This window comes from Lissotriton vulgaris, chromosome 2_2 (genome assembly GCF_964263255.1).
Source record: "Lissotriton vulgaris chromosome 2_2, aLisVul1.2, whole genome shotgun sequence".
Classification (NCBI taxonomy): domain Eukaryota; kingdom Metazoa; phylum Chordata; class Amphibia; order Caudata; family Salamandridae; genus Lissotriton; species Lissotriton vulgaris.
The window spans coordinates 138,672,828-138,697,027 of record NC_141688.1 but is presented as its reverse complement, the minus strand read 5'-3'; positions in this window follow the sequence as shown (position 1 = coordinate 138,697,027).

Genomic DNA, 24,200 nt, shown 5'->3' with positions numbered 1-24,200 from the left:
AGCACTTACCACTAAATTCTATTATCCCCGGGGGCCCCATCCCCCGGGGCCTTTATACAATGTTGGGGACTGGGGGGAGCCCCAATGCCCCCACAGTCCCGCCGGATCCCTGCGTCCTTCGGGAGCCGGCATTGCTTTTCCACATGGGGAGCTGCTAACATGCAGCTCCCTGTGTGGAAAAGCAATCTGGTTTGCATTTTGAAAGAGAGAGCAGGTTTCTCTGCTCTCTCTTACAAAATCCAAACCAAGTTTTCTATGACAGGGCGGGAGCCACGAGGCTCCCACCCTGCCATAACAAACTGCAGTATCCTGGGGGTGGTCACCCCAGGACACTGCAGTAGTCGGCCCTGGAGGGTGGTGGTCTCCAGGGCCATGACAAGGCTCCAGAAGGGAGGCCGTGGCTCCCCCACAATTTAAAAAGCCCCGGGGGTGGTGGTCCCTGGGGCTGGGGGGTCAGTCATGGACCCCCAATTTTACTATTTAGTGCCCCGGGGAGGTGGTGGTGGTCCCCGCACATTTTTTTTTAAATATACGCAAAATGAAACACCAGGGGGTGGCGCTCCACGTGGGTTGGAGGGCCGTGAGCCCCCGCATATATTGTTACAAAGCTCCAGGGGTTGGTGGTTCCTGGAGCTTGGGGGGGCCTTTGAGTCTCCACCCATGTATTTTGCAGCCTGGGGTGGCGTCCCCAAGGCTGGGGGGGCTGTGAGCACCCGCACATATTTGATAAAAGCCCCGGGGGTGGCGGTCCCCGTGGCTGGGTAGGCCTCAGAGCCCCCATTACATTAAATATTTTTGGCATGCCTAGGGGTCAGGGTGTTTCTACCCTGCCCCCTTTTTGCATTTTGTGCACTATTTTGAGGGATTTCTTGTGCCTCGGTTCTACTGAGGCACAAGATGGCTGCCAACACTTCCTCCTTTGGAGTGTTGGCAGCCAATTAGTAAGCAGCTCGTGATCGGGAGGGTGCGTGCAGGGTGCGCACAGGGTGTGTACAGGGTGTGCGGATCCACCGCGGCCATAGATATATATGTCTATTTACTTTTCATTTTGTCAGCAAATACTGAACAGATTTACACCATTTAACAAAAAGGCACCTTTCTAATCCATGGGCTACCTCTTTGCCAAATTAGAGTAATTCCGTTCAGAAGTTCGGGCTGTAGCCGCGGCAAAAGTTTCCTATGGAAAATTGCATGGGGAAACTACATTTGGGACTCCTCTTTTTTCTCAGGCCCCCGCTTGACGAATCACCCTCAAACTTCAAACTTTAAGGATAGCAGCAGACCGGATCTGACCATAAGTTTTAAAAATTTTGCGAAGATTCGTCAACCAGCGCCAAAGTTATTGCAAATAGAATGTTGCAGATTTCCTATGGAACATAGGTCCTAACTATAAAGCCAGTAGGTACTATATTTATATATATATATATACACATATATATATATATATATATATATATATATATATATATATATATATATATATATATATATATAGAGAGAGAGAGAGAGAGAGAGATAGAGAGAGAGAGAGCTTTCTTGAGTGATAAAGCACTTTCTTTCCATGATTCACTGCAAGGATTTTATATTGCAGTCCTGCCAGAACACAATGGTGCCCTCTGAAGCCATACATGCTTGTGATAGAAGAGGGTTGTGTAAATACAAACGCCTAATTTAAACAAATGACATTTTAATCCTACACTATTGGTTGTGTCTACCTTGGCCTTACTGGGAAGTAAAAAACAAATGATAGACAATTTAAATGAAGGTTTTAATGAAAGAGCGTGTGTTCTGTGCACTGAACAGCAGTGCTATTTTGTGCTGAGTAATCAATACTAGCAAAAAATGTGGACAATAAAAAAGTAACAAATCATGGAGAAAAACCAAATGTGCTACATTGGTTGCTGAAATAACTTTCACTTTTCAAATACACTACAAAAAGTGTGCAGGACACCAGCCTTGCTGACCGACAGTCTGTTTTAGGTATTGAATTTGCACGGGCAATGAGCTCTGTATAATATGTCAAAATTAGAAATTAGATTATATTGGGGGACATAATAAAATCTCTGTGCAAACTCACACCAAGTTGCATATGGCTAAGTAGATGGATGCATTTAACCACGGTCAGGAAGTCCCCGTTTGATCAAACCATAGAGGCATTCCTTGGAATCCCTGGAAGTTGGGCTCAAAACCATTGGATGCTATGATAGGTATTTATAAAGCACGTTGTTACTCCTTTATGGAGGTGGGGTTTGGGGAAATTGTGATACGTCTCGCCTACAGGTAAGCGAGAATGATTTTATCTGTACCCAACATTATCTCCTTATTTCTTTGTCAGAAGGAGCAAGACCGGCTGAATTTGGAAGATCACATTAAGCTAGCACCACTCATGCTGTGGTATTCTATCTGGTCTAAACACGAAACGTTTCTAAATCAAAAGGTAATTAATGATTCGTTTACTCCTCGATCATGCTGACAGTGTCCCACTGCTAAGATATATTAGAGAACAATTTGTCTTGTTAGGAACGCCTGATTGTTTCTCTAGTCCACGGGATATTACCACCATTTCTAAATGTCAATTAGAGTTAACTTTCCTAACTATATGGAGACGCGTAAAGAAAGTCCAGTGTTAGAAAGAAAAGATGATTACTCTATATCTTCTTTTAGTATTTACAGATTGTATGGAACCCTGGGGCATATTATCAAGGGGGTTTATCTCCGCTTTTTTGGCTTCAAAAGCCAAGAAAGCGGAGATAAAATGATCTCCCTATTACCTATCTGCCGCTAACACCAGTTAGCGACAGCTAGTAGGAGATAGCGACCATCTTGGGCCCCACTTTGCATGTCAGTGATATTTATCACTAATGAGATGCAAAGTGGGCGTGCCAAGATGTTAGAGACTGAAAACAGTCGCTAACATCGCTATCTCCTATTACCAACTTTTGGAGATATTTGCGCTAAGCGGGAATATCTCCAAAAGCTAACACCTGCCCTGAGCAGTTCTTAGCCATGGTATCCAATGGGAGGTGGATAACATGGCTAAGAGCATTAGCTCGCTAATGCATGAATATCGCTGACTTTTCAGCGATATTCATGCTTTGCGGCGATTTTTACCGCATTTGCGTTAAACCTTGGTAATACCAAGGTTTATTTGCGGTAAAAATTGCCGCAGCGCTGCGGTAAATTTTTGTCTCTAACCAAGCAATAGCGATCGCTATTGCTTGGTAATATGCCCCCCTATCTTTATTTTCTGCTACAACACCATTTCTGAGATACATGAATGTGAGAAGGCGCAGACCTACCTTATTTGACTGGCAGCTACTACATACTTTTTGATTGCATGTTTCATATATATATATATTACATAAAGATATTTTATTAATTTAAAGTGAATGTAAGTAGTGTAATACAGTATATATTTTATGTAAGTAATTACGTCATTATACTTTCTGTTGATTATTGCCCTTCAAGGTAGAAGGCACTATATAAGGCGTTTGAAATACATTAGATAAACATAACTTACATCCTTGAAATATTTGTGCTCTGTAGCTGAATTAAAATAAAGATTGAATTGGCTGTTGTCTAATTGCTCTGAGAAGAGGTTTTAGGTTGTTTTTATATTAAATCCCTTTGGCGCAGCTTTATGACTCACCACGGTGCACGCTAGGTCTTGAGTGGGTTGGTGGCTCGGGCAACTTGAAAGTTGCATTCTTTCCACAAACAAAACATGGACCTTCTTTCGGGTTGTGAAAATTGTTGAATATATACACATAGAGAACGTGCGCTTGTTTTTTTAATTTTTTATTATTGATGGCTCTCACTCCATTCTAGGACAGCTAACGATTCCAAGTTGGAGTTATTGTTTTATAATTTGTAAGCCACGTTTCCATCGTAACCGTGGCAAAAAGATATTACCATTCATACTACCTATTGAAAACCAGGCCAAATATTTTTAGTTTGAGGACTGACAGTAATAACATAGTAAATAAAACACTGAGGGGCAGATTTACAAGCACCATGCAACACTTTTAAGCCGCCGTTGCATCACTTGTGTGATGCAGCAACGTAGTAAACAATGTGCTTCGTTGTGTCACATTTACAACCTGTTGCATCTAGGGAGATGTGTCACGTTGTAAAGCCCTACGCTACATTATACCTGTGTCAGGTATAATGTATACAGCGTGGGCGTTCCGATGTAGGAAAGCCTTGTAAAAGTAATGCCGACGTGTCCAAACCTTACGCCTGCTGAAAGTGGCGCAGCATAATAGGAATAGGCATTCCTGTGCATTGCAGGCATTGCGGCAAGCTTGTGATACGACTCCAGCAATGCGTTGCCTTTAGGCCAACAGATGCGTCACGCATCCGCCAATCCCTGCTCCACATTGTAAATGCGACGCATACATGGTGGCGCAAGTTTTTTTTTTACGTGACGCAAATTAACTGACGCATCTCCGCTGATATGAAGAGATGCGTCAGTTCTTGTACCCCTGCTCCTGAATCTTTGAATATCACTTACTGCTAATCCTATAAAATCTTAGGGACTTGTATACTTACAATGCATGGGAACCTGCAATTGTTGTATACATTCCTGAGATTAATTTCCTTATTACAGTATAGTTGTGGCAACACCTATCAGTTTACATAAACAACCATTGAGACAGCCATTCCACCTTCTGGATTTGTCAATGTTAGTTTTGTAATTTTTTATATCACATTAGCGTGGGAGCTGTCATGCCTCTCACCAATATTAGAAACAATTTTAAAGAAACAATGGGCCTCATTTACAACAAAGTGACGCAGCATGGCGGAGCTAGTCGTTTTCTGTGTTGAGCTGCATCAGGCATCATATTAACAACAATGCAACGCATCTATGCGCTTTCCCCGCACTGGCACAAAATTGGCTGCCAGTGCAGGCACCCTTGTGTCATGATGCAAGGATGCATGCGTTGCGTAGATAATTGTTTTTATGCAGGAAGGGACACCTTCATGCACAGAAACAATAATTGTTGGAATTGTCCTTTTTCGATGCATGCTGCAGAATGCAGCACACATAGAAAGAGGAAAGAATGAGGACAAATGAAAGTATTTCTCCTCGTTGCACCATTCCTATGCCTCCCCTAGGGAGGCGTAGGATTCTGATGCATTCCCAGTTTTACAAAATGTTGTAAATCTGGGAGTGCAGCAAGTTCTATGGATGTTGCTTTGAAACACCGACAGCCCCTTCACACAGAGTAATGCGTGAAAGGGGCCCATATTTACTAGCCCATGAAAAGGTCACACAGGGTGACTTCAGGTGGCCTTGTAAATACGGGAAAGGCCGTTGCGCCTTCAGTGCGTTTAAAAAAGTGCTGCACTGGTGCCGCAATGGGCTTGTAAATGAGGCTCAACATTTTGGGGTCTCAAAAGTGAATTATTTGTGTGTGGATGCGCTTCTTGTGAAAGAGCAGAATGCGTCACATTCGGTACAGTTAGCCAACGGCTAAGTAGGCTTGCCTCATGTATGCTGTAGTGAATGGAAGAAAAATGTGAATGACACATCAGCAGACCAATGGGTAAAGACAGCTGAATGAAAGCACTTATTAGTAGGTATAACACATATCATTTTAATAAATGTTACCTGTCTCCTCAACTTTGATAAGTATTACGGACGAGTTGTACTGTCACAGTGCCTGCTGCCAGATGAAGCAAGCAGGTATGGGACATCAAGAAGCAGAATTACAGCTGCAGCTTGAACAAAGAACACAAGAACTAGCTTTCAGTCCTGATGAACTGATGTTCTGAAAACAACAGAAAGGCGGTATGTAGGACACCATGGGGCACATGTATCAACCTAAATACCAATTGCAAACAAGCCGATTCTCAGAATCGGCCCCTTTGCGACCGGTATTTAGGCAATTGGGATGCATTAACCGAATACCCATTCGCAATATAGGTAACCACAAATTTTACGATTACCTAAATTGCAAAAGCTTTAAGAGAATCGCAATTTATGATTGCCTAGTTGGGTGCATCAAAGCCTTTCCAATGCTAATTAACATCAACTGCAGATTGATGGTAATTTGCAAAAAGTCTGAAAAATACACAAAAGTGCATTTTTCAAAGTGCTATGTGGTGCACACATATGCCCTTAGGGCATATGTGTGCACCACATGAGCATACATGCCAAATTTGGGGGTGCATCAGGGTGACCTTTAAGGCCCCCTAGCACCCTTCAAAGTGCGTTCCCAATTTGCGAGTTCCTATTTGGTACTCACAAATTGCGAATGCATTCCCATTCATTCCTATGGGCCTCTGGGCCCATAGGAATGAATGGGAAGGCATTCCTTAATTGTGAATCGCAAGTAAGGGATTAGTAGGAATCGCAAATATTTTTGCAAAACCTACATGCATAGGCAATTGCGATTCCTTAATAACGATTCCTTAATAATCGCTATTAAGGAATCTCAATTGCCTAGCTTGATGCCCCAATGACCATGTTTTTTGCACATCAATAGTAAATTACCCTGAATACTAAACAATGACAGCTTTTTATTATCACCACATATAAAGATATTATGCACTTTGAAGGCCATTTGAGCTTTTCTTCGGCAATACAGAACGTCAATAAGTAAACCACTGTACAAAATATAGGCGCGGAATCACAGAACCTCACCAAATACAGATGGTAAAAGTGGTATCGAGGGAAAAATGAAGACATATTTCTAAAATATTTGCAGTATTTGATTCATACAATAGAATCAGTTTAGTTTGAAAGTTTTATTCGATTATTCAATAAACAATCATAAAAGCACACAGAATATTAGATACAGCACCAATAAAAATATTAAAAAACGATTACAGTATGATACAAGTTTTAAGTCAGTTCAATGGGAAGGAATTTAGTAGACATAGCAGCAATTAATACAGGAAGGGCACAATTAGAATTCCAGGCATTTTCTAGTGGACATTGATTTTAGAATAAAGGTTGCAGTATATAAACAGACATCTGGAACATCAAGTGCAAATAAGAGTCTCATAGCAGTAGTAACTGTGAACACAGAGTATTTCTTAAAAAGGGGTTTAAGATAGAAAATACGGAGATGCAAATACAAGGGGCATATTAGCATAAAGTGCAGCCTGCTCTGTTTAGTGGTTCCATCACATGGGCAGGGAATTGACGTATGTTTTTTCATCCGGGGGAATGCCACCAGGTTATGAACAATACCTAATCTCAACCTAGTGAGAACAAACTGGTGAGATTGCTTAGTAATTACTTTTAGGTACTTTGGAATGACATAACCTACCACATTGTTAGAATTATAAAATAAATGAGTGGAAAAGTGGCTACAGTTTTCTTTACGCAGATTGGATTTATCCCCCAAAAAGACACGTTTGACCTCCTGTTTAGATATATTGGTGGCACTTACAGGTTCACTAAAAACATCCAGATCAAACACTTCTTTATAAGAAGTCGAAACATATTTTAACCAAGGGATCTGATTGACTTTATCCAGGCGAAGACAGTCTTGTAATATTCGCCTGGTAAAACATGTTTCATCCTTGGCCCATATTTACCTCCAGGCCATGAGAGGCCTCAATCCAGTTAAATCAGTCAAGTATTCCAACCCCACCTCATTATGAATCAGTTCGGGAGATGCCGACGGTGGGAGACAAAGGAGCCTCTTTAAAAATTTATTTTCGACAACTTGCAAATCCCCTTGTTGGCAGTGTCCCCATACACCCGAACCGTAAAGAGCAACTGAAACGCATCTGTGCCGGTAGACATTTAGCATATCAGGAATGCGACGACTGCCTAATTTAGAGGCAAATCGGAAAACTCCTGAGGCCCCCTTGCCCATCTTGGCCTTAATGTTAAGTAACTCTGGGGCCCACGAGCCACTGTTGCTGAAGGTAATTCCTAAATAGCAGAATTTGTCCACCACTTCAATTCTGTGATCCTTAAATTGAAACGGTTTAAGCTGTTTCACCTTTTTCCCGCAAGCCATGATAAAAGTTTTAGAATTATTAAATTTTAATTTCCTCCCCTTTATTTATAAAATCATAAAAATGGTTCATTAATCTTTGCAGACCAATAGGTGTTCTCGACAGTAGGAGAGTGTCGTCTGCGTAAGGCAATACCGGAATTACTTGACCCTCTACTTGGGGAGCATCTGCTTGGACTTTCTTCAAATCAGAGTCCATAGCATTTATAAAAAGGGAGAAAAGTAACGGGGCTAAAACACAACCTTGCCTGATACCAGATTTGACCTTAATCTTCTTTGTGCATTCCCCCGCTTGGCCAAAGCGAATCTGCGCTGACAACTTGCTATATAATCTGGCCAGGAAATAGATATTTGCAGCGTGGGCTCCCATTTCGAGTAATGTGGACCACAAAAGAGCGTGATTCACCAGGTCAAAGGCACTGGTAAGATCTGCGAAGCAGAGAAATAAAGAGCCCTGTTTAGCTTTAGTGTATTTCCCGATGATTAGATCTAAATTGATACACTGCTCAATAGTGCCAAGACCCTTGCGAAAACCAAATTTTGAATCCGCAAGGATACTGTTAGCTTCAGCCCATTCCTCCAGACGTAGTAGTTGGACCCTACTCATAATTTTCAACGAAGAATCCAGAAGGGAGATAGGGCGGTAATTCTTGGCCTCTCCTCTATCTCCCTTCTTGTAAATCGGCAAAATTATGGATTCACCCCATGTAGATAGTGTACTTTCTTTGACGGAGGCATTAAAGACCTGGGTCAGGAGGGGGCTCCATAACGATTAATCAGTTTTATACAGGTCGACCGGAACTCCGTCCGGTCCTGGGGCCTTCCCTCCCTTGCTGTTACGGATAGCGTTATCAACTTCTAGTAATGTAATCTCCAGGGGTAGCTTAGACCCAATAATGTCGGCACTTAAACTAACGTGGTCCTCCCCGGCCGGGTCAAAGATTCCGGTAAAATATTGGACCCAGCTATCCTCGCTGACCTGAGCTGTTAAAACTGGGAATTCCTCCTTTTGGAGGAATGGGATGTTAACAGTACTCCAGAATAATTTGCTATCTCGCAGCTCCGCCGCTTTAGTCAAATTATCCCACGCTTGTTCCCTAAGCTCCTGTTTTCTATGGGTCAAATGGAGTTTGTAGGTTGCCCTAAGAAATTTTATGGCTTCTCTATCTCTAGGATGGTTTGAGAGTGCCCTCTTTAGTTCTTGTAAAGAGTTTGTGCAGGCTCTGTCAAACCATCCTACAGTTGCCCTCTTAGTGTTAACCTAGTGATGGTCCTTTTAATAATATCGCCTAGTTTTTCAAATTCAGCGATAGTGCTGGATGGAGCAGCATCGTCATCAAGACAGCGAAGCAGCTCGTCAGAGCCAGCTACCACTATTTTTCGCAGCAACTTATCAGAGTTTTCCCCGCACCATTTGATCCTAATACCATTTTGCCTGCAAGGGATAATTTCATCAACAATCCTACGCTTAGATGTAGACATAGTCCCCCAAATAGATGGCGACATGGTAATGGCATTATGGTTACTGAGGCCTAAATCAACAGTTACGGGAACATCACAATAAGGGGCAATGTATACTGAAACCAACAAATAATCAATAACGGAGGCTGAGTTCCTCCCTACAAAAGTCGGTACAATATTACCTTCTCTATCCTCAGCAGGTTGATGAATTAACAAGTCAAAATTGAGCATAAAGGTATTAAGGGAGTCACCATAAGTGGTATGGATAAAATGAGCCCGGTCCTCCCCATTAGCCCCGTCAAAACCACATACATTTGTAAAAGAGTGGGGACAAGTACGAATATTAAAATCCCCTCCCCAAATGATATCAAAAGGATTATGAATATCCCTACCAGTTTTCATAACGGCTGACTCAAGATCATTAACAACACAAGTCTCGTGAAATCAAACATATTGTTATAGTGATTAATTAACAAAGTATCATGACCCCCTCTTTGTTCCAGCAATAGTATTTGCGAATGTGATCCTACGGTAGAATGAGACTTCATACGTACTGGATAGTTAACAGACAGTAGAATCACGAGCCCACCTTTTGCCCTACCCATAGTGGACTCCTGCGCTAGACAGTTGTAGGACACAAAGCCATCAAACTGGATCTCGGCCGTAGACCAAGTCTCTTGTAGACAGAGGATGTCATACTTGGAAATAGATTCCCTCCAACCAAGAGACGACAACTTCTGGCGCCAACCGGCAATATTCCAGCTCAATATTTTATAGCCAAGATCACAAAGGACTGCCTCAGAGATCACAAGATCACTTGGGGTTACTGGGTTTAATAGTGACTCCTCATAGTTAACAGAGGAGACCAGTGTGTGGAGTATGTCCGGTTGATCTAAATCCTGTGTTTGCTCTATGGGATTAATGGTAGTAAGGAGCACGGGATGAGATAGCTCCGAGGGGACTACAACCACTGGCATGCACTCTACAGGGGTGTTTCCGTTGGGCTCAGCCACTTCGACGGTTAACACTTTACACAGGTCAGAAGCGGAGAATTGTGTCATTGATAATGGCTCGGTAGCTGGGGGTAGTCAGTCGACTACATCCAGACAACTGAACCGGTTATTGTCACAAAAGGGAGCATTCAGGGGCATGTGGGGCGGTCTTACTTCATGTCTTCTATTTCTACCCCTCCGCTCAACCCTGATCCAGTCGTCCCTTCCTCTACCATAGTTCATACGATTGGGTGAGAAGAAGAAGGACAAGGGAAGGGTCTGGATGGTGGAATCAAATGATCTATTAAAACCAGCACAGATATGGGAAATGGTTCTGGGGTCTCTAAAATTAACAGTTATACAGTCCCCATTTATGGTCTTAACAGTTTTACCCAGCCAGGGCACCCTTCTTACCATGATAATTTCGTTATGAAGGTGGGCCGGCAAAGGTCTATTCCAGTTGAGCCACCTGACTACCTTACTTTTTAGCACGTGAAAAGTTTCAACTTCCCCTAATTCCAAAGTGGGGGCTCCCGCTAAGACAACCATAAAGAGATTTGCTTCCGGTGGAAGGTCAGGCAAGCGTGGTCTGGAGGCTCTATGCTCTTTTACTGGTGAGCCTACTTGACCATCATCAGTTATCCCATGGGCTTTGCCATCACCCGGTGGAAGCGCAGGTATTTGCTGAGAGGGTACAATATTCACCGGGTTAGGGCCCTGAGAGCCAAAGGATCTACAGGTAAGTTGTTGGGCCTCATTACCTAGCTGGGCGGCAGCCCCCCCTAGGGTGGTCCAGGGATGGTAGTCGGGATGGTAGTCGGCTTGCAAGACTTATTAGAATTCGCTAATATGGCAGCTGTGACTTTCTCTATATTTGACAGTCTAACCTCAATTCGCTCCAGTTTGGCTTCTAGGGGAAATAAAATCGATTTAAATAAAGCACCCATACTTTCAATTGATAGGTCTTTGCTAGGCAAGTTAAGGGAAGGGGATTGAGTTAAAGCGATTGGAGGGGAAGTAGTATCATGCTGTAACTTAGCTGATTATGCCTTGCTTCCATCTTTCTTATTGTAAGCCCTCTTTCTTTTGGAGAGAGCTCCTTCTTTAACCTCCTGTGACAAAGTATTATTAACAGTAACATCATGATCAGAAGAATTAGATACATGATTATCAAGGATTAGATTAATTTCAGGGAGTATCTCATTGACTAAAATATCCAACTCCTGAGTAGCATGTTCATCTCCTTCGGGGACAGTAACTTGGCCAGCCACACAGGGAGCAGCAGTAACAGTATCTAGAAGCCTTTCTGGTGTTTTGGCATTAGCGATTGTCCCCAGGGAGGATCTTTTAATAGCCGATAATTCTTGAAACAGTCATTTTTCCAGGACAGTAATTTCGGTGTCAATAATAGAGTTAGCTCTAATGAAGAACTTTTCCATACCTCCCACTGTAGACCCTCCGGCTGACGCCGTATTACTCCTGGTTTCGCGTCCAGCACTGTGGTACTGGGTTAGCAGAATAAAAGGTTCAAAAGGCCAAAAGTAAGAGGGATGGCCCAGTCCGGTCTAGACCGGTCACGAACGGGCACAAACGGGCCCGCCCTTGGCCCGGGCTTCGCCCCGCGCTCCGTCCCGCGCGCGTCCCGTGTGCGCGATAATGGGATGACCTATATACAGGGGAGGAGGGGGCGGGAAGAGTCGCAGGAGCGCTGATGATTCGAGCGCTCAGCCTGCTGGGATTCGCAGTCCCGCGCCCACCGCCCAGACAGGCTCAGGTCTCCCCAATGAGTTCAGGCAAGTATTGTCCGGTCCAGCACCTCAAGGGACACTCCGCATACAATCCGGCAACAGTCTCTCCAAAGGACGGCTACGAGCGGCACCCAATAGAATCAAAATACACACATCCTATATATGTACACAAATTAAAACAGTCCATAATAAAAATTAACAAGATGATAATCTCACAATCAAGCAGTTATGAGGGAATTTTGCTTTATTCTGGCATATCACAGAAACTTTGCACTGGTGCTAAAAATGGACTAAAATATTTGCAATATTTCTGGTGTTTTTTTAATAAGATCAAAAGGTACTTTAATGGACCTGTTTGGGTTGATGAAAGACTGCACATATCTGTGTGGTTAATTTCTTGTCATTAGTTCATAATAAACATTTGTTTAAATAACCTCAGCAATAAGGCACATTATGAATATATGAACTAAGGTCTTACTCAATCCTCAAGAGAAACAGAAGAAGCATTCTTTCGTTCTATAGCTTGTAGATGTCTGTGATGAACAAAATGCGTTGGTTTACCAAAAATAATATGTTTTAACTTTGTAAACCGCGAAGAAGCAAAATTAACTAATACATTCAAATCAAGTAAGATCAACAACGAAATGACACACACATCTATGAGTTAATTTACCCGAAGTGTTTGAACTATTAGTTTGAAGAGTGCAGCCTAATCAATTTAGGGAATATGTAACTACAATACACCTGTATCACTGGCCACAGAAATGCTTTAGACCTCGGCTTCATCCATACATTATTCAATCTAATTTTGTGATGTGGTTTACGGTCATGGCCTTCAACTGCCTTCAGAGTCTGACCAGGCAAGTAATTTGGCCAGTAGTACAATGAATGATTCTTCTCTTAGTCCCATCCTGCACATAAACATTCATCTGAACCCTTACAAGAGACATCTTTAAAGTACCATTAGAAAATATTTGCTTTGGTGGGAGAGATAGTAACAACATATCTGATAAAGGGGAGAGGGGGTGGCTAGCTAATTAAGATGGAAGCCAAAACTTGTTGAAGCTCCGGTGGTCGTCCTGGATTTTAATATCCTGCCACCCAAAGAGGGACCACATTATAGCAGTGAGGTTTCTTGATGTCGGAAGAAGCGGCTGGAGCACCGCTATGACCTTCAACAGTGATGTGCTGCTCCCGCTGTTCATGGCACCACCGGTCTGAGCAGTACAGTGGAGTTAGGCTCTGGTGAATAACCGGGGTAGTCCTAATTGCCTGAGTTACAAAAATTTAAGGGCTCATGGTCCTAGCTGAAACAACATCATGGCTGTGTCTGTGACAATATCAAGGCCTCGTACAGCAACCCACCTGCTGTTCTCTCAGGGCCCAGCTTTGAATCAGACACACATTGGCTGCGGCAACCAAATTTGGAGAAGACAGACAACTGTTGCCACTCCCTCCAGGGACCATGCCTCTGAGGGGCGGAGAGTGGCCCTGCTGTCAGCTGTCTGCTATAAGGATGCCTGTGGCCTCTCCTTCCAGCTGAGGCTCTGGTACTGGAAAGTCAGACTCATATTCGATGCAGACCCATGAGTGACTTCTCAGGTCACTGATAACTTTCTGTGAAGCATTATAGTGAGGGTCCCTGTTGGGTCTCATGTATCTTTCATGTATCTTTAATTATTGTGTGTTTATTTTTGAGTACAGCAGATGCCACCATGACTGATGTTCCATACTGGAATGGTGGCATGTGGAATGGTTAGAGGCAGTTGTACTTTGATGTCCATCTGGTCTTTCATTACTTTGGATACTTCTTCTTCATCCTTTTCTCGACACTCCTGGAAGTCCTCCTTTAGAATTCAAATTGTGGTTTTAGGGTTTTGAGGCTTATCTTGAAGCCATTGAGGCTGATGTTTTCACCCAAAAGAAAAAGTTTGCATTGTTACGTCACTCTTTAGGTTCAGAGGGAAGAAAGCTTTTAATACACCTTCCTCCTTCTGTCGTCATGGGTGAGGGCGATGGTATTGATGAATATGCATCAACCTTAAAGGTGTTAGAAATTAGATTTAAAAAGAAGAGTAACATTATTATGGAGAAGCATACATTTTACATGAGAAAACAGTTACCTGGTGAATCTATTGAGACATTTGTAAGTGATCTAAGAGTTTTAGCTGCCACATGCAATTATAAAACTTTCCAGGATGAAATGTTAAGAGAACAAATTGTTAAAAAAACCACTAGTAAAAAAATACAAGAAAAATTATTAATTACACAAGATCTGACTTTGGATAAATCCTTGGAAATATCGAAAAATATAGAATCTACTCCCATTTATATGGATCAAATGGCTTTAGATACAAAAACACATACTCTAGCTATTGACAAGGTTGTAGTCAGAAAATAAGTTAAGTATGACAAACAACGTAAAGTAGTTAAATGTTATAGATGTGGCAGCAGGAATCATTTGGGAAATTCTTAGTTTCTGCCATAAATTGTTTTCTTACTCCCCAGAATAAAGATGAACTCCGATCATTTTTTGGCATGTTAGAGTTTTATGCCAGATTCACATGGGTTGAGGTTACTTAGGAAGAAAAATCAACACTTCGAGTGGTCAAATGATCTTGAGAGTGAATTCCAGTCCATAAAATTGGAGTTGAGTAATGCTGTTCCTTTGCAACTTTTTAACACACATGACCATTCTATTGTGGTCATTGATGCCAGCCAATACAGTCTAGGTGCTGTACTGTTCAAAAAAGAGATGGAAAAGAAGTAGTTGTAAGCCTTCGCCTCAGGCACTTTGAGGGGTGCTGAATCAATGTATTCAGTTGTGGAGTGAGAAGCCTTGGCTTGCTGGTGGGGTGTCAATTATTTCAGACAATATTTATGGGGTTCTAAATTTACAATTCGAATGGACCACAAGCCTCTTGTTAATTTGTTTTCTACAAAAGGTGCTGGAAATGCAACTCCACGTATTGCCAAGTGTCATTATAGACTAATGGAATTTCAATTTCACTTAGAGTGTATTCCTGGAGTTAAGAATATTTTTGCTGATTGCCTGTCTAGACTTCCCTTAGCAACTTAACAATCTAGTGAGTTAGAAGAGGGGGAATTTAGCATTGTAGCTTCTTTACTGGTTTCAAATTTTACGTGGAGATAGATGCATTTAAACATGTTTTCCCTGAATTAAATTTTGAGCGTGGTATACTCAGGAGACTGGACTTATTGGTTGTTCCGGTATCTCTTCAAATAAAGTTTTGGAAATTGCTCATGAAGGCCTCATTGGAATGAGAGCAATGAAAAGGAGACTTCCAGAAATATTTTGGTGGCCTGGCATGGACCGCTCTGTAGAACATTTTGTAAGAGACTGTATCTCATGTGCCACTAGTGATAAAACCCAAGTGACTTTTCCTAGTCCTGTAGAAGCTATTCCTGTACCTGACAAACCATGGGTTAAATTAGCTTTAAACATCATAGGGCCCATGTTGGTTTTGGATGAAAGATGTAGGTATGGTCTGGTTTTAATAGATTATGGATCAAAGTGGCCAGAGGTGAAATTTGTAAGGGCTGCTACTACTGATAAGGTGGTGATTTTTCTCAAGTCGTTATTTTTAAGAGAAGGTGCTCCCATTGAATTTGTAACGGATAATGGAGTACAATTTGTGTACACGGAATTTCAAGAATTTTTGTCCCATTGGGGTGTTAAACACATCACTACTTCTTTATATCACCCTTGCAGTAATGGCCTTGTGGAACGTTGTAATAGAATAATAAAGGATAATATCCAATTGTCCATGGTAAATGGTTTAAACTGGAAGAAAGAACTTTCCAATTTACTATGGGCTGTGCGCACTACTCCCAACGCTGTTACTAAAGTTTCTCCTTTTACTTTATTAAAAGGAAGGTCAACCTCTTCCAAATTAGTCAGACCTTGGATGCGAGATTTGAGTGTGCCTAAGATTAATTCAGATTCAGTAAAGGCTAATTGTCTTCTAGCCCAGGGTAAGTGTGTTACTAAGGTACCAATAAAGAGGAGGAAACAAGTTATTTTCAAAGAAGGCGATTTGGTTAGAGTGAGGCTCCATGCTTACATCACTAAGGGTCATTCCAAGTTTTCATGTCCCAAACAAATTGTTTCTGTAAGGGGCAGGTCAGTGATGTTAAGGGATTGTTAAATGGTGGAATATGGAAAGATTGTCAAAGCAAAATTGACATGTTAATTCTAGTATGGAATCTCAAAATGTTCCTGTTCCTGCACGCAATGAACACAGTGCTACACAAGATAAATCTGGTACCAGAGTTTCTGCAAGAGTACGAAGACCTCCTATCAAATACAAAGACTATGTATGATTTTTGTGATATATATATTATAGTTTTATTTGTTTTGTTTTATTTACATACAGTATGGATGCTTTTTGTAGTTTATGATTTTGTTTCAATTGTTAAGGGGGAAGATGTGTTGGGTCTTATGTATCTTTCATGTATCTTTAATTATTGTAGGTTTATCTTTGAGTACAGTACATGCCACCATGACTGATGTTCCATACTGTAATGGTGGCATGTGGAATGGTTAGAGGCAGTTGTACTTTGCTGTCCATCAGGCCGGCCATTACTTTGGATACTTCTTCTTCATCTTCAATAAAGAAATTGAATACAATTGGATTACCCTTCCTCCTTTCAGTCCCCTCCTGGAAGGCACCCCATTGCTGTTCAAATTAATCACATACATATCACCAGGGCATTGTGTTTTTCTACTATAAGTTTGCCACTCACTGAATACATTTTTTAGTGTTTGCCTCCTCCCCTAGATGGTGCATTAGACGACAGCAATTACCATTGTACATGTTATCGCTCCCATAACTGATCTGTTTGAGCTAACATATATCCAAAAATAATAAACACCAAAGCCCCCGGCCCGGATAAAATACCGGGGGATCTTTACAAACACGAAGTTGACGTCTGGGCCCCATATGTGAACCGCCTGTTTAATGTTTTATCATCAAACTGCAACTTTCCAGATAGTTGGCGTGCAGCGGAGGTTGTGTTAATATTTAAAAAGGGGGATAGACTGATACCCTCTAACTACAGACCCATTAGTCTGATGAACACGCTCCAAAAATTATATGCTAAACACTTGCTATTCAGGATTAATGACTGGCTGGAAGATTCGAACATAATTTCCAAATTCCAAGCTGGTTTTAGGAGTAAGACCAGCACTATAGACCAAATTTTTCGATTTTGTTGTTTGATTTGGAAGTATGTGCACATTAAAAAAGGTCACCTGTATGTAGCCTTCGTTGACCTGAGGGCTGCATTCGATCTTGTCCCACGCAGTCTACTTTGGAAAACTTTAAGAGAAATAGGTCTACCGGGATGCCTCCTAGCTCAAATAGTTGAGCTGCATGCTGACAACTTTGCAAACATCAGGTGGGGCCCTAATGGCGAGTTGACACGCAATATTCCTATTGAACGCGGGGTTCGCCAGGGATGTGTCCTGGCCCCTACCTTGTTTTCTTTGTTTATTAATGATGTCCCCGAATATTTGAATGCTTGTGTTAATGATTCGCCGCAGCTCAATGGTGAAAGGGTGCCTGCGTTGCTCTTCGCAGATGACACAATACTTATATCTCAAACAAAATAGGGCCTCCAGGCACTCCTTAATTCCTTCAGTTGCTATTGTCAGACAAAGGGCTTGGAAATTAATGCTGATAAAACAAAATGCATGTCATTAAATCCCAGTATGCCAGATAGAGGGCTCCTGACCTTGAATAGCCAAAAATTAGGTATTGTGGAAAACTTTTCCTATTTGGGTGTTGTACTCGATTCCAAACTAAGTTGGAAAGCCCAAATCGAGAAAAGCAAGATATCATATGCCCAAAATGTCAAGCCAATTTTATGCAAAATGAATACTAGCACGAGCAAAAGTGTAACCCCGGTTTTAGAACTTTTTAAATTTAAAATACAATCTGCTGTGCTATATGGAGCAGAGATATGGGGCCCATGGGCAAAGAATAGTTTCCAAAATCTGGACAACAAATTCATGCGTGCTTCTGTAAGGGTTCCTAATAGTACACCTCTTTTACCTCTCCAACTTGACCTGAACTTTAGGAGAACAGACCACCTAGCTATCCTAAGACCATTAATATTCTGGGTTAGGCTTTGGACCACCCCGGAGCTGATAGAATACAGAAATGGTCTACATGAACTGATGACTCTTGATTCCTTTAATTCCATCCAATGGCTAGTGCATATTAAAAAATGGTTTACACTCCTGGGCTTATATTCAATGTGGGAGACTCCCGACAAAATGTCCACCTCTTCCAAACTAATAGTTAAGCGAGCCTTTTGGACCCACATGAGCAGAAAATTAGTGGATGGAAGTAGTGTTGGTTCCGCAGTCCAGGTCTTTCTGTCATTTAAGGATGAGTTCCGTTTTGAATCATTCCTGGACGAGATAGAGCCACCCATTGCAAAAACCCTTTACTTAAAGTTCAGATACGGGATACTTATGCTGAATTACAATACCGAAAGATGGGCACAAAAAAGACTGGGAGAATCGAATGTTAAAACGGGGTGTTGCCCTATGTGTTCCAATGTCTGTTCTGAGAATGAGGTTCACATGTTTTTTGTTTGTAGCGCCTACATGAATGCTAGAAAGAAATGGCTAAAACCAATGTGTAACCTCTTGGGAACTAGGTCCTGCTCAATAGCTTTTAGGATCATGAAAAGTAATTCAACCCAGTACATTGTATTTAGCATAAGTAAATTCCTATATTCTGCCTACATAACCCGTAAGAAACAAGGACAGGTACTTTGAGTTGGAAAGGTGTATATGTTTACATAACTCTTACATTTTTAACATTTTTATATATTTTTAAAATTGAAATGAAATATATTGCGTGTTTTTTATTTTCAAAAAAAAAATGAATTGTAAAATCTATTCTTTCTCCACGTACCATTTTCTTAATTGCTGCCATGCTTACAGCTTGATTTTCTATGTATGTATGTGACTTTTATGGCCAAATTGGCCGAAATAAAGTAATAAATAAATAAATAAACCTTTAGAAAATCCAAAAGACACATGTTAGATCTGACATCCTTGGCAAGGATTTCTCAAAAATGTTGCCTTCATACCTCCTACATGCTGAACTAGTTTTTGTTGGCTTTAGGGCTCTGTGTACTTCTCACCTTCTAAACCGTGCTAGAATGCTTGTTCCTTTTCCTTAAAACATGTCCTATACCTGATTGGCACATTTATCCACTTGTACGTTACTAGTAAATGGTACTTCATGTACCCAGGGCTTGTTACTTAAATGCTAATTTTGGGCCTGCAGCACTCAATGTGTCACTTACTAAAGTAGCCTTTAAAGCATGTCTGAGGTCTGCCACAACATCCCGTAGTGGAGTTTTTAAATTCTATTTTGACCTGACAAAATAAGCCATTTCATCCACAAAATGATGACACACCATTTACGTGTCGCAGAAGAGTTGCACAGCCTGATACACATTTGTGTGTCAAATATACACATATTCAATATTTTTTGCTAAAGTTCATCCAGTTTATTTCCAATATTTAACCATCCTTGTCAGTCACGCCAAAAAAGGAAGTTTCACATTTTCACGCTTTGAAATTGCACAAGAATTGCCCATCCGGGCCGATTCACTGGTATGTAAAGAAACTCAATTCCCTTGTCATTTTGAATTCACCCAATGCCTCCAATCACAACTCTACCTCTGACTGTTCCCCGATCGGTAACCTGTGCCTACCCTCACTATCCTCATGTTGGGGATGTGCCGCTATATTTCCTCACTGTGCTTCCTAGGTGCGAGCTCGTTCTCTTTCTCTCCTTAACTCACATCTTTCTTCCACTATCCGACTAGGTTGCCTCCTCCGCTCTGACCTATGTGCTGTTCTTTTTGGTCAGTTGTTACCCTCAAATTCGTTTTCGGTTGTTTCATTGGCTTCCTAAACAAGTCTTGGAGCTCCAGCCTCGACAACGGATCCCAAAGGACTGGGGGCCCATTCTCACTCTCGCTTATGAAAATGCTGTCTAGAACCACCTTGAATCTCGCTAACACTCATGTGTGTGCACCTAGGTCAGTGAGGGTGCACATTCTACTTGCTGCTGGGGTTTTCTGTGTCTATCGTGATGGATGGGGGGTCAAATCTCGGGGACCCTTGCACCATATTGGGGTTGTTAAGAGACTGCCTGGGACTACTGGGCAGTTCGTTTTTCATGCCTGGGCCTAACCGCCCGTTGTTCAGCGGGAGGTCCGTTGGGTTCCACTGCTGGTGGATTGGAATACTATTATGGTGGAACAGCTGGCAAGAGCACCTCCATACCTACATCTGGTGGGGGAGGTGCTGATGCCGTGCTCACTGTTTGTAGTGCAGGTCTGTCGATCTGGGCATCCTCGAAGATGGCCCATTATGTAAATAATGACTCCCTTTTATCTTTCTTTTCACCTATTTATTTGTTTTTTATGTGTGTTCTCATGTGTTTAAGTATGTTAGTGTTGAAAGTTCCCTTCTTTGGTTAAGGAAATGTATGTACCTTTGTGAGCGCATGCCATTCTTGGCAAACCTTATTAACATTTTCAGCCTGTGTAGGTAATCTGGTTTGCATGTCTTTTAATGGTGTCTTCATAATCGGTTTGTTAATTTATAGGATAAGGCTCCTTAGCTTCTTTGTTTTTTGGGACTCTCTGGTTTTGATCTGAATCGTGGGGAAAATATACAGAGGAGTTACTGCTTATAATTATGTTACTAAAGATGCATCACAAAAATTCAACAAGAACGTTTCATAAATACAAACGACAAAGCATTTGAAAGGTTACAACCTACAAGAAATTCACTTGTTAGTAAAAGCAGTATCTGAATGATATTGATTTAATATCAAATACAGGTTGTGAGAGATAGCAGCATCTTCAAACACAACACTTAAACAAACCACAGTTTTGCAATATTAACAGTAACACAAACTGTACCTCAACAATTTCACATCAACAATCGCACATCATCATTTGCACATCAACAATTGCACCCTGTATCACACCCAGGAGCCAAGCGTACCATCTGTATCATGACCAGCGGTACAAGCAACAAACACCACAAAAAAACTGCCAGAGAAATAATTATGACTTTGTCAAAGAATTCCTCTGTCCACCCCTAGTGCATGCTATCCTGACCAGGGGAAGCTCTGCGAGGCACACATGACTAAGTGAGCCTGATAGTTTGCTACTATTGGCTCTTGGACAAGATAATAACAATAATTTGTGAAAAAAAGAAATACCTGGAGAAACACAGGAACTTTTTGTCTAAACTCAAGTTACACCCAATCTCCCAGGTCCAAATCTTTTCACTAAATATTCAAATTTCACCCTGTATCACACCCAGGGGCTATGTGTACCATCTGTGTCATGCCCAGTGGTCTAATCATACCGTCTGCATCTCGCCCAGTTAAAAAAGTGTACCTCTCACTTCATTTAGATACCAATGGTTCTGGTAAACTGGTGGCACTGAGAAACCCTTTTATACTAAACAATACGATTGAGGTGTCGCCTCTGACAATAAATACAAAAATACTCACCCTTTCCTAGAATACTGACTATCAGAACAAGGTGACTTCCACCGGATCGCCTCTGAGGCCACCTTGCTATGACATATAAAATAAGTAATATGTTAGATTTCTTTTAGTGGCACAGTGCTCCGGTTAATTTTTTGTGCTTCGCCCTAGTTTTCCATTTGCCAAATACGATACTTTGGGTCTCATGTAGTCTCTAACCCTCTGTGACAACTGCTTCAGAACGAACCTCCACCCTGCAAATTTAGCAGAACTTTCCATCAATCTCAGTGTTCGTTTTGTTATTTGCTTGAAGTAACAAGAGATAAAAGTCGTTTGTTAAAACTGGAACTTTTTTTTAAGTTAACTGTGGCTGCGAGATAAGTTGTAGGCATAGGGTCTGAAGACTGTTTAAATTTACAATCAGTCTAACATATACTTTTATACAGATCATTGGGTGTGATAAAATGGTTCTGGAAGTCCTTTTGTGAACAGGAATGCAGACCGCTGTCTTTGGGGCCATAAATTAATGCTTGGTTGAAGAATCCAGGTGGACCGCGACCTTGTGTGAACACAATGTGACCAGCAGATAGCATGGCCAGAAGTCCAGCATGCGGAGTGCATGATTGCATGTACTGGACCATTGTGGTGGCCCTGAGCAAAACTGTGGGTTTGAACAGGGATTTCAAGTTCATATGTTTGTCTGCTGGCTACGTGCTACCACACCTGTGATCTTTGAATCAGTGACCTCGACCTGGGTTTAAGGACCTGCCTAACCATGTATTTCTGAGTTGGGCTGATGCGGAGTTCACAACGGGTGAATTAATCAATAAAGGTGCAATATTTTTTCTGTATGTAAATGTATCATTACTCACATTGACATTTACTTTTTCAGTATTAACAAGCATGGGTGGATTGCCCTGCCGTGTCCTGGCCTCAGTCCATGTTAGCACTTCATCTGCTCTCATTAAGTGAAAGGCACAACACCTTGGCAAGGTGGTAGCCCCTTTGTGACCGCTAGCCCAGGATCAGCACTCCGAATCGCTGTAGTCCCAGAGTAGGAGACTGCAAACCCGGCTACCAACTGCCAGTCGCTACAAATCTAAAATGCACTCTCTGCTACTTGCTCTGGGTATGGAACACTCATCCCTGTCAGATGGGGCCATGGAGATCTGCATTGAAGTGCCACAGCTTACTCTATAACCTATAAAGGGAGCCCATCTATTTCTAAAGTACTGAGTACCTGTACTCAATAAATATTCATACCTTATAATCTACTGATTGGATTTTTGTTGTTTTGATAATATTTGATTCATATAAAGTCTATTGTTTTTTTATGCTTTTGTAGAGCTTTTTTGTAGTATATTCATTGTGTTACTATGTGTGTGTGTGTTTCACAAACGCTAAGCCCGTCTGCTCTGTCCAAGTTACCAGAGGGTGAGCACAGGTTATCTTTCGGTATGTGTCTGACTTACCCTGACTAGGATGATGGGTTCTGGTTGGTTTAGGTGCATACCCCAGCCAACAGTTAGCCCCATTTCTAACATGCCTACAATGCAGGCACCCTTGCACCACGGAACATGGGTGCCTGCATTGGCGCTAGGCAGACAAAAGGTGCCTGCACAAGGAAAGGACAGGAATGCACCATATTGTGGTAAGTACTTTGAATTCCTGCCCTTTCCTTTTTACAGTGTCTTGCTGCACTGCATGAAACTTTGAACTATGAGGCCCCTTGAATTCGGTGCCCTTAAACAAAAGTCACCACTATTTCTTACCCTAATTACTTACACCTCACAAGGTGATATTTACCCAAACATTCTGAGTCTTGTGATAAATCAGTACAGAGAATCTGGATCTGGAAACATTGATTCCATGCAGTACAACTTGTGTATCAATGTTATCACTCCCAGCATTTGCTTAAAACAGTGTTGGTATTTGCACCTGTGTTAAATCTACACAGTATTACTGCATGGTAAGTTAGGGCCACGTATACGACCGTCAGGGTTTAAGACTCGCAAATTGCGATTTTTAGTGTCTCACAATTTGCGAGTCGCAAAACCTGATGTACAGCAGTGTCTCAGAGACTGTTTGAGATTCCTAAATGGGTCGCAAGGGACCTGCCTCATCAGTTCTCATGAAGCAGGTAGCAATTTGCGACCCATTTGGGAATGGCCGTCACTCAGAGAGATTGTGGCCCGCTGGGGCCCACAGATCACCATGTCTGTAATTGCTTTTTAAGTAATGCAGTATTATATTTTTTTTATGAAATTGGTGGTAATCTGTGAATGTTTAGTGACCGCATTTCGGGTTTCAAAACATTCATACATAAGAGTATGACTTTCTATTTGGAAGGTACGCATTTTACAAACCTCCTTTCTAGTAACGGGATTCGCAAACCATATTTTGTGAGTCATAATAGGTCCTTTCATCTGGACATTAGTGTATGTGCTAGTTTTGGAAACA